Raw genomic sequence first — 11,945 nt, 5'->3', positions numbered from 1 at the left:
AGACTTCTTATAGCTAGGGAGTGTTTTCCATGCGCCTCACACACACACACTAATGCATGGAATTAGTATCTGGAGAAGGTTAGAGAGGCAGCAACTTCCTTCTTTGAGTGCGTGGGACGAGAGAGCGGGTGTGTCGCCTTTTGGAAATTAATGGACCTACAGTTCAGTGTTTGGTGTGTGACGGACAGTGTCTCAGAGAGAGAGGTATGTCGGATGGTAGCCACAACCTTAGGGCTCTCCTGGAATAAAGTGTTCTCTGTTATTAGTTCTGAGGAAGAAGCTCTTTCTTTTGGACTATTGGCGTTCTTCCTCTGTATTTCTTATTGTGGATGTGACAGTCGTGGAGTAAACCTGTAAGGAAAATTAAAGGGGAGACACCTGGGGATGTATTGTGATTCTCAGTTGGATGATGGCACAAAGACAGGGATGATGATTATCCCAGGATACTGCAGTGACAGAGGAGAGGCTTTCTCCTCACACCCAGCACCCAGACTAAAGCTCAAGAGGGTCAGATTCAAGGTAAGTTATTTGTTTTTTATTTGGCATCACATTACGCAATGCAAGTTTATTTTGTTACTGATCACACAAATATTGTGTTTTATTGGGTATATACAGTAAAATATTTAATTTAGATATGATCCTCTGTATGCTAGATACACTGATGTGCAGATGCAGCTGTACTAGTAGGCATACTTTAAAATTAAAAACACATTGATAATTTCTCCCTGAGTTTATTTTTATTCATTTAGCTTAGGTTTATTTCAACATCTTGGTACATATGCAGAAACACAGTGCCATTAACAGTATTCCCACCCGTTGACTTTTTTCACATTTTTCTGGTACAGACTGAATTTAAAACATATGGATTATATTGGATAATTTGATGGTCATTGGCCTACACATAATACCCCATGATGTCAAAGTGGAATTATGTTTTTCAACATCTTTTACAAATTTAAAAATGTAAAGCTCATGTCTTGTATCAATAATTATTCAACCCCTTTGTTATGGCAAGCCTAAATAAGTTCAGTAGTAAAAATGTGCTTCACAATTCACATTAAAGTTGTATGGACTCACTCTGTGTGCAATAATAGTGTTCGTGATTTTTGAATGACTACCTGATCTTTGTATCCCAAACATACAATTATCTGTAAGGTCCCTCAGTCGAACAGTGAATTTCAAACAGATTCATTCACAAAGACCAGGGAGGTTTTCCAATACCTCGCAAAGGGCACCTATTGGTACAGGGGTAAAACTAAATAAGCGGACATTGAATATCCTTTGAGCATGGTGGATGTTGTATTAATACACCCAGTCACTACAAAGATACAGGGATTTCACCATGAGGCCAATGGTGACTTTAAAACAGTTATAGAGTTTAATGGCTGTGATAGAATGAGTTACTCCACAATACTAACTTAATTAACAGAGTGAAAAGCAGGAAGCTTGTACATAATTAAAATATTCCAAAAGATGCATTCTGTTGGCAGCAAGGCACTAAAGTAATACTGCCCCCCAAAATGTAACTTTTTGTCCTGAATATAAAGTGTTATGTTTAGGGCAAATTCAATACAACACATTACTGAGTACCGCTCTCCATATGTTCAAGCACAGTGGTGGCTGCATCATGTTATGGGTATGCTTGTAATCGTTAAGGACTGGGGAGTTTTTCAGGATAAGAAAGAAACAGAATGGAGCTAAGCACAGCCAAAATCCTATGGAAATACCTGGATCAGTCTGCTGTCCACCAGACACTGGGAAATGAATTCACCTTTCAGCAGGACAATCACCTAAACACAAAGCCAAATCTACTCTGGAGTTGCTTACCAAGAAGACAGTAAATGTTGTAGTTTTGACTACAGTTTTGACTTAAATCTATTTGAAAATCTATGGCAAGACCTGGAAATAGTTGTCTAGCAATGATAAACAACCAATTTGAGAGCTTGAAGAATTTTGAAAATAGAATGGGCAAATGTTGCACAATCCAGGTGTGTTAAGCGCTTAGACTTACCGAGAGAGACTCACAGCTGTAATTGCTGCCAAAAGTTATTATACAAAGTATTGACTCAAGGGTGTACTTATATAAATGATATATTTCTGTATTTCATTTCCAATACATTTTCAAACATTTCTCTGAACATGTTTTCACTTATTCATTATGGGGTGTTGTGTGTCGATGGGTAAGATGTTTTATTTTTATTTATCAGTTTTGAATTCAAGCTGTAAAACATGTCGAATAAGTCAAGCGGTATGAATACATTCTGAAGGCACTGTACATAAAATGCAATGTCATAAATATAAAACACAAGTAAAAAGAAATGTTCAGCCTAACTTTAAGGGTAGTGCATCATCAGTAAGTCATAAACAACAAATTAGCATACCAGTAAATCAATAGGTTGAGTTAAATGCGGAAGACACATTTCAGTTGAATACATTGTTGAACAACGGACTAGGTATCCCCCTTCCCCTAAATATGCATTTCAAATGTCTTAGGTCATAGAGAGTGTAATTTGCATAGTTTGACAGCCCTAGCCAGAAATACCTCTGGTGTGATGTGGCTTGTTACAATATATGATGATTGCCTTGAACTCCTCAGATCATACTGTCTCTGTGTAAGGGTTGGAAACTTGTGCATTGGACTTGTGTGGTCTGCTCTACAGAGATGGGAGTGAGTTGTAGGGAGTGCCAATGATGCGGCAGAAGAACTCGAAGTTCTGCTACAAACGTCATTGCCTGAGTCTCTTGGTCTTCATCCGTAATGATGAGGAGTTGCATTATAATTATAAGTCTGTTCAGCATCAGCTGGGTCCCCTCCATAACAGGTCTTTGTTGTCATTGCCTTCACTGCCCTGTACGGTGTACTTTCCAGCATGTACTCAAGTCCTCTCAGCTCAGGTATGTACAATGCCTTTCTTAGAAACCTTAGCCAGCCATAAGGAATGAATTAGTTTTACAGGGGAGATATTTTTCCTGGCACGGATGTGACGTTCTTCTCTTGAGCGAGCAAAGTCCATTAAGTTCAAGAGGTCCATAAAGAGCTCATTTATAAAGTATTTTCTTCCCCTTCACTGGCTCTGGGTTCATCCCTCACTCCCTCTAGTCTACATAACAGACTCTGGCAGATTGGCACAGGGATGAGAAATAAGCATACAATATATAAGGCATAGCTACACAATGGTTCAGCAAGGGGGAGAGTATATTTTGAGCAGTTTGGATATTAGGGTGTGTTTTCACAGGCAGCCCAATTCTAATCTTCTGCTACTATTTGGTATTTTGACCAATTAGATGCTGACCTGTTGCACCCTCTACAACCACTGTGGTGATTATTTGACCCTGCTGGTCATCTGTGAACATTTTGAACATCTTGGCCATGTTCTTTTATAATCTCCACCCGGCACAGCCAGCAGAGGACTGGCCACCCCTCAGAGCCTGGTTCCTCTCTAGGTTTCTTCCTAGGTTCTGGACTTTCTACTGAGTTTTTCCTAGCCACCGTGCTTCTACATCTGCATTGCTTGCTGTTTGGGATTTTAGGCTGGGTTTCTGTACAGAACTTTGTGACATCAGCTGATGTTAAAAGGGCTTTATAAATAAATTTGATTGATTGATAGATCATATATTTTGCCAATAATTAAACAATAGATCAGAATTGGGCTGCCTGTGTAAATGCATCCTTAGTGAACTTGAACCTGTTCTCCGTTTGAAGCAGGATTGGCAGAGGGACTGCACTTCATTGTTTTAGCCGCAAGGGGGCACTAGTATAACATTCCTCCCAGGCATACCCTCGCTCCTGTGTGTCGTTCTGAAGGCCATCAAGAAATCAGTCAGATGTCAGTCACACAAATATTGTGATGCATTGATGGTTTTTATAAGTCCTATGCTTTAAAATCGATGAATTAATGAGTGTGCTCCTTCAGTCACTGAACAATGGCGCCAAGGGTAACATCTTTGATAAATCCTTGTGTGTTGGTTCATACCGGTCATATGCTGTTGGTAAATTCCACTCCTCTGAACGGACTGGACCTCATCCCCTCCCCACCCCACTCCCCCAATGTAGTGCTAATTAGCTCTCTTTGTGAATTGATAAAAAAATTCCAATCATCTTAGAACAACTACCCCCTCCATTAGCCTGCCTACCTTTCATGTTCTTAATGAGAGCTTTCATCTAATTCTTCCCTGTGGCCGTACATTGGAAGTTAGGGAGCTTAACTTTGACTGCATGGGAAAGGAGGTAAAGGGCTTCCTGCTCTTATAATACAGTAGAACTTTATTGTCAATTTGTGACCTTACCCCATCCGTTAAGACATGGTGAGACTGCAGTGTTTCCTGGGAAATGCAGTATTGTAATGTGTGGCTAGTTATGGTGATTGTTTTGGTATCAGACAGACAATGAAGTTCCTATGGTGCATTTTGAGACACTTTCTCCCATTCCTTGTTTTTGGATGTTAACCGGTGGGCTATGTATCCATTTAGGATGCAGGGTGTCATGCTGGGTACGCAGTAGTGACCACATATTGTTAGAACTACTGGCTACTAGATTAACTGCTACTGTCTACAGCTCGTTCACATAAACTATGCAGACAATTTCAAAAACACTTCAGACTACGTGCTGGGATACTTGTTGTAACACATCCGAAGTTGCACTTCTCTCATGTCTGTCTGGGTTATAAACCACATAGTTATTGAGTGTTGATGGTCAGTTACGGTGCATTCATAAAAATATTCAGACCCCTTGACTTTTTCCACATTCTGTTACGTTACAGCCTAATTATAAAATTGATAAAATGATTTTTTCCCATCAAGCTACACATAATAACTGAAAATGACAAAGCAAAAACCTATATTTATTTTTGCGGATTTATAAAAATAAAAAAAAATTAAACATCACATTTACATAAGTATTTAGACTCGTAACTTAGTACTTTGTTGAAGCACCTTCGGCAGCGATTACTGCCCTGAGTCTTCTTGGGTATGACGCTAAAAGCTTGGCACACCTGTATTTAGGGAGTTTCTCCCATTCTTCTCTGCAGATCCTCTCAAGTTCTGTCAGGTTGGATGGGGAGCATTGCTGCACAGCTATTTTCAGGTCTCTCCAGAGATGTTTTGTCGGGAGCAAGTCCAGGCTCTGGCTGGGCCACTGAAGGACATTCAGAGATTTGTCCCGAAGCCACTTCTGCGTTGTCTTGGCTGTGTGCTTAGGGTTGTTGTCCTGTTGGAAGGCTAACCTTCGCCCCAGTCTGAGGTCCTGAGTGCTCTGGAGCAGGTTTTCATCAAGGATCTCTCTGTACTTTGCGCCGTTCATCTTTCCCCCGATCCTGACTTGTCTCCCAGTCCCTGCCACTGAAAAATATCCCCACGGCATGATGCTGCCTCAACCATGCTTCACCTTTAAGGATGGTGCAAAGTTTCCTCCAGACGTGACGTTTGGCATTCAAGCCAAATAGTTCAATCTTGGTTTCATCAGACCAGAGAATATTGGGCATCATGTGCCTTTTTCTGAGGAGTGGCTTCCATCTGGCCAATATCATAAATGCCTGATTTGGTTGAGTGCTGCAGAGATGGTTGTCGTACGGGAAGGTTCTCCCATCTCCACAGAGGAACTCTGGAGCTCTGTTAGAGGGACCATCGGGTTCTTGGTCACCTCCCTGACCAAGGCCCTTCTCCTCCGTTGCTCAGTTTGGCCGGGCGGCCAGGTCTAGGAATAGTCTTGGTTGGTTCCAAACTTCTTCTATTTAAGAATGATGGAGGCCACTGTGTTCTTGGGGACCTTCAATACTGCAGAAATGTTTTGGTACCCTTTCCCAGATCTGTGCCTCGACACAATCCTGTCTCTGAGCTCTACTGACAATTCCTTCGACCTCATGGCTTGGCTTTTTCTCTGACATGCACTATCGACTGTGGGACCATATAAAGACGTGCCTTTCCAAACCATGTCCAGTCAATTGAATTTTCCACAGGTGGACTCCAATCAAGTTGTAGAAACATCTCAAGGATGATCAATAGAAACTGGATGCAACTGAGCTCAATTTCAAGTCTCATAGCAAAAGGTCTGAATACTTATGTAAATAAGGTATTTCTGTTTTTTATATATTTAATACATTTGCAAAAATGTTTAAACGGTTTTCACTTTGTTATTATGGGGTATTGTGTTTTGATTAATGAGGGATTTTTATTTATTTAATCCATTTCAGAATAAGGCTGTAACGTAATAAAATGTGGAAAAAGGGAATGGGTCTGAATACTTTCCGAATTCACTGTACATTTCCCTGCCACCAATAACAATAATTTGGGGTAATTAATTGCTGTCTGTGAGTGGAAGATGTTTATAAAGTTAATTTATTTACAATTCACCCCCAGATTTAGTAATGTAGTATACTCCACGCACATTACAGACATAGGAGGGAGAAAGGCCCATAACCCAGTAGAAGGGGTAGAGGGAATGTTTGTGTTTTATTTGTGGCAAAACCAGCATGACGCACCACAGAGAACTGAACCAAACCCAGGACAGCAGGAACCAATTACGGCGTCCTAGGCAACATGTCCAAGAGAAACAGGAGTCTACAATTTCCATCTCTGAGGGAAAAAATGTGAAAATCTCCACTGCTGCGTTAACTATTATTTCCGTACTGTCGTTCTCTCCAAGGCTGTCTACATTTAAGAGCACACCGTTTCTCATTCACATATGTCACAAAGTTACTTTGTTAACCATTCCAAAATTGTTTTCATAATCTTTTGGGGTTATTCTGGTTGTGTTGTGGTCATGGTTTAGTCTCAGGAGCCGCCTGGTCTCGCGACCTTACATTAATGGTTCGCAACACGGATATCGAACCATTAATGTAAGCTTGCCGCATCAGGCGGCTCGCGAGGCTAGTTATGGTTGGTGTGTTTTGTAAATTACGTTTCCTTTTCCGATATTACCATATACATTCCTTCCTAAATTAGATATTACAAAGAGGGATGGAGAACTCTCCTGACAGAAGGAGAGAGAATCTGTCAAACAGCTCAAATTAACCCAGATTATGTCAAACAAGAGGTGCACATTGCTATATTGTTATAGTCATTAGGAGAAACCCATGACTTTATGACTCTGGAACCCTGTGACGGCACAAATCAAACTGTCTTATCTGAGTGTGTCAATGTGTTGTCTCATCCTCAGTTAAATGTCTCTCTCTCTCTCTCTCTCTCTGGTCCAGGGGTCCGAACAAGTTGGCTACCGCTCAGCTAGAGAATAAATAACAGCCTTGTGTTAGCTCAGAGAGGGAGCGAGAGAGAGAAGGGAGGTGGGAAAGAGAGAGAAGGTAGAGAGAGAGAGAGAGCAAGAAAAGGAGTAGAAAGAAAGGGTGGGTGGATGCAAATGGTAAAAAAAAGAAAAGAGGGATGGGAGGGAGGGAAAGAGTGGTTGTAAGAAAAGGGAGGGATAGAGGGTGGGAGCAGGGAGGGAGAGATATGTAAAGAGGCTGGCTGTCTCTTTCCCATCCTCTGTCTGACAGTCTGTACAATGTGTTAATCTCTAACCACTTTTAGAATGTGTAAACTAAAGTGAACTCTTCACTGGAGAGACAGCATAACAAAAACAATCAGGATACGTCTTCCTAAGGATATCACCAGCTAGGACATTTATCTTCTCTCTCTCTTTCTCTCTCTCTCTCTCATGCAATGTTGGAATCATGCCTTGTCTCTGAAAACTATTGGATTTGACCATTTCTATGACAAAACTCTTCTGAGACCAGGTAATTATATTTTCATTCTATTTGCTGTGTTTGTGTAAGGAGGTATTAAATGCACACTGAATGTACAGCACATTAGGAACACCTTCCTAATATTGTATTGCACCCCCTTTTGCCCTCAGAACAGCCTCCATTCGTTAGGGCATGGACTTTTCAAGGTGTCGAAAGCATTCCTCAGGGATGCTGGCCCATGTTGACTCCAATGCTTCCCACAGTTGTGTCAAGTTGGCTGGATGACCTTTGGGTGGTGGACCATTCTTGATAGACACGGGAAACTGTCAAGCGTGAAAAACCCATTAGCGTTGCAGTTCTTGACACACTCAAACTGATGCGCATGCACCTACTACCATACCCTGTTCAAAGGCACTTGCATCCTTTGTCTTGCCCATTCACCCTCTGAATGGCACACACACATTCCATATCTCAATTGCCTCAATCCTTATTTAGCCTGTCACCTCCCCTTCATCTACACTGATTGAAGTGGATTTAACAGGTGACACCAATAAGGGATCATCACTTTCACCTGGTCAGTCTATGTAATGGAAAGAACAGGTGTCCTAATGTTTTGTACACTCCGTGCAACCTGTCTTTCAGTGCTTGTAAGCATCAAAAGGGTATTTTTCCCCTTAGTTTGCTATCCTACAGCAGAATGAGTTTATGAGTGAGATTGAGATTGAGGGGAAAAAATTAGGAAAAATGTAAAGAGAGAAAGTGTCGGGAAATGGAAAAACTTAGGAGAGAAATGTCATATTTACTTATCACTGGATACAAGCAGTAGATCATGCATACTTTTGGTTAGTCACACATGGAGGAAAGGGTAGAAATGGCGATACTAGACAGCACGCTATACTAATATTGCAGTGTGTAATGCAGAGGGAGCAGAGCTGGGATAGAGTGGTGGCTTTGTCTTACCTCAAGCAGAAGGATAATGGATCTATTGTACCAGTGTGTGTCAGGGGTCCTAGTCTCACATGGCCCACTTATTCCTGCACTGTGTGTGTGTGTGTGTGCTGACCATCACAGTAGGAGTAGACCACAGAGCTCCACCAATTGAGCGCTCATATTTATAATTGTGGAAGATCAACCAGGAATGTCTGGTGGCATTGACATTTCTGAAACTCTGAATGCTCAGATCAGATGTATGGTGCGATTATAGTATGAGTGCCATGTTTGTGCTAGTCCAAGTTACACATGTGCACTATAATAGCCAAGAAACACAGCTGTTGAACTCTCATGGCCGGATATTGGTGGAGGACTAGAGAGCACAGGTGTGTGTGTGTGTGCGTGCCTCCGTGTATGTGTAAGTAAGCCAATGTGATTCTGGGCCAAACCCAGCAGGCTCAGTGAATGGAGGCTTTCATGTGTGGGAGATCAAGCTGCTTCATTGGCACTTCGGTAATTTGCTGCAGCTTTAAATTCTTGAATCAATTGTTTCTCAGACTGCAGTAGAAGAGTGCAAATTTGAGTGTGTAGTGAGTGTGCAATGTTATTTTAGTAAAATGCTGAAAAAGAAGAACTTGTCTTTCTGAACTGCTGTGCTCCCACCATTGGGACAGAATCACTACGTGTGGATTAGAAGCCATATGTATTGTAAAAAGTTGAAGTGTGTGTTTGTTCATTTTTTTGTGTGTGTGTTCATGAGTTCCACCAGAGAGAAACAGCATAAGAGAAGGAGAGATGAGGGCTGGAGTCACTGTTGGAAACATTACACCTACTTTACCCGGGTGAATGTGATGTGATGTGTCTTGTTTTGTGAGAGCTATTTTGCATGTAGTAGTAGATCATTGAACTTGGGTATAAATTGGCAGAGTGTAAAGACATCTAGCGAGTTCGTAAGATGATGTTGCCTATTCAGTGATGGCACAGTGGTTGCGATGGTGAAATTTAAACAAATACATTTTCACACATTTTTTCCACTTCTCACAACTTCTTGTTTATTCACTGAATAGAAACTTGCCTGAAGCTAATTGAATTGAAGCAGCTGGATTATGGGTTTCAGTGGCGAAGCAGGAGAACTGTAGTCATCTGAATGTGCTCCAGTTTAGGTGGAAATAACAACTTCTCTTGGCCAAGTCTGTCTCCATTTAGTACTCACTAAGTCACTGCTCACCGCTGTCTAGAAATATAACCAGGTGTGCAATCCTTATAGTAGCTGTGTTGGGTTGGGAATATAAAATACACTGAGTATACTAAACATTAAGAACACATGCTCTTTCCATGACAGACTGATCAGGTGAATGATCCCATATTGATGTCAATTCTTAAATCCACTTCAAATGGTGTAGATGAAGTGGAGGAAACAAGTTAAAGAAGGATTTTAAGTCTTGAGACAATTGAGAAATGTATGTGTGTCATTCAGAGGGTGAATGGGCAACTCATTATTAGGAAGGTGTTCCTAATGTTTGGTATACTCGGTGAACAGCATATTTTTTTATTGATTCTAAATGGTTTTCTTTTCATTGTTTCTCAATGGCTATCTGGAGACAGCTGAGTTAATGTTCATGAATGTGTTCCCTGTTTACGCTTGATCCAACCACAACTCCCATCCCACCTGTGTTCCCCGGACCCCTACCTTCCCAGACTCAGTGAGAGTGTGCATGCTTAAGTGCTTTAATGCTGACTCTATTCACAGTATGCCTCACAATCTCCAAAGTGAAAAGAGCTCTCACTGCCAAAGGAAAGTGACTGGAACATGTGGAGCCCTCTGAATCTGTGGATAGGAAAAGCGAAGCGTGACAACATAATACACAACGAAACATTTGGAACCGAAAAATGTGCAACAGTAGAATAATGTGTTCCCAATGTTCTACCATCCCATTTCCCCCTGTCCAAGCCTTCCTTTGAACAAACACACATTCCATCATGCGCCATTGCCAGGGAGGCAACTGGCCTTCTCACATACTTGCACATAAACATGGACACACACACACTGGCCGAGAAGAACATGTTGTGTTGCCAGAGAAAGACTGACTCATCCCCAGTATAAGTGTAGCTTCCAGACCCGAGGCTATGAGGCTATGGTATTCAGACACACTGGCCCACCATGCAGTGGGGCAACCATACTTTTTCACGGAAGCAGACCTGGGTTCAAATTCTATTTGAAATCGTTCAAATACTTTGAGCGTTTGCTCTAGCGGGTCTGGAATGCCTGCAGATGGTCTGGGTTTACAGTTTTGGATCTCTTGTATTGGTCAACTAAGTCAGGCAAGCTCGAACAAGTGTTGGGAATTGTTTCAAATAGTGTTTGAACCCAGGTCTGAACTGAGGAGAAGTGTGGTCACGCGAGGACATGCTATATCCTCTACTGATAATGTGCCCCAGACCCAGACTTTATGGTGAGCATTTGTGGTGGGAAAAGCTGGAATCTCAGAGACTGATCTTATACCCAACACTTTGAATTAAGATCCAGAGGTCTCCAAGGAGTCAGTAATAATAGATTGGAATTTTTGATTGGTAACTTTGAACTATAAAATATAGGGCTGGACTACCGCATTTGGGACTCAGCTAATTTACTGCATTTCAACAACTTTTGCAACGTTGCAGAGAGGAAAAATGTGCAGTTTTATAATCCTATTTTGTTAAGAGGCTAAAATAAGATTTTGCAGTTTAAAATATAATGTCCTACTATTCTACACATACCATGAGGCTGACAGAAAAATGTGCAGTTTCAAGAATAATTTCCTGCAATTCTACACATTTTGCTATCATATGCTGTCTGGGGTAGGGCTGTGACGATTATGGAATTTTGGGTAACGATTAATTGTCATGCAAATGGCCTCGGTTCTTGTCATTTTTTACATTTTTGTTGAAAAACATTTTAAGATTGTAATGCATCATAATGCATCTTTTGAAAATGAGCTATGACATACTTAATGAATACAACACTGCTTCGGTGACACCCCTGTCTCCAAAACAAATGATTTTGAACACTTGGAACTTTTGGAAATTAAACCTTTCTTCCCAACCGCGCCGTTCTGCTCTTAAAATGATTACCAATTTCCCACTTCCTGGCTATTGGATAAACTACTGTATATCTACTTGAATATAACATTGAATCCCCCCTTCTCCTAAAATGAATGTATTAAGATGATTATGTAGATTTTTGGGGGGTTCACAGTTATTGTCCATAATTGCTGGTTAAATTATTTTATGATCTCCCGAGTGGCGCAGTGGTCTATAAGGCACTGCATCGTAGTGCTAGAGGCGTCACTACAGATCCGG

At 41.2% G+C, this 11,945-nt stretch overlaps 1 protein-coding gene across 1 annotated transcript in view; it reads left to right on the top strand.

Annotated features, from left to right (window-relative positions):
- Positions 1-7,477: 7,477 nt before the first annotated feature.
- The window catches only part of LOC139418740 (pleckstrin homology-like domain, family B, member 1a), an 84,152-nt gene continuing 79,684 nt past the window's right edge, over positions 7,478-11,945 (top strand). Inside the window, exon 1 of the mRNA XM_071168408.1 lies at positions 7,478-7,727. The gene's annotated coding sequence lies outside the window, so the exon portion shown is untranslated. The remainder of the gene's footprint in view (positions 7,728-11,945) is intronic.

The sequence above is a fragment of the Oncorhynchus clarkii genome, chromosome 10 (genome assembly GCF_045791955.1).
Source record: "Oncorhynchus clarkii lewisi isolate Uvic-CL-2024 chromosome 10, UVic_Ocla_1.0, whole genome shotgun sequence".
Lineage (NCBI taxonomy): Eukaryota > Metazoa > Chordata > Actinopteri > Salmoniformes > Salmonidae > Oncorhynchus > Oncorhynchus clarkii.
This window is presented reverse-complemented; position numbering and strand designations above follow the sequence as displayed.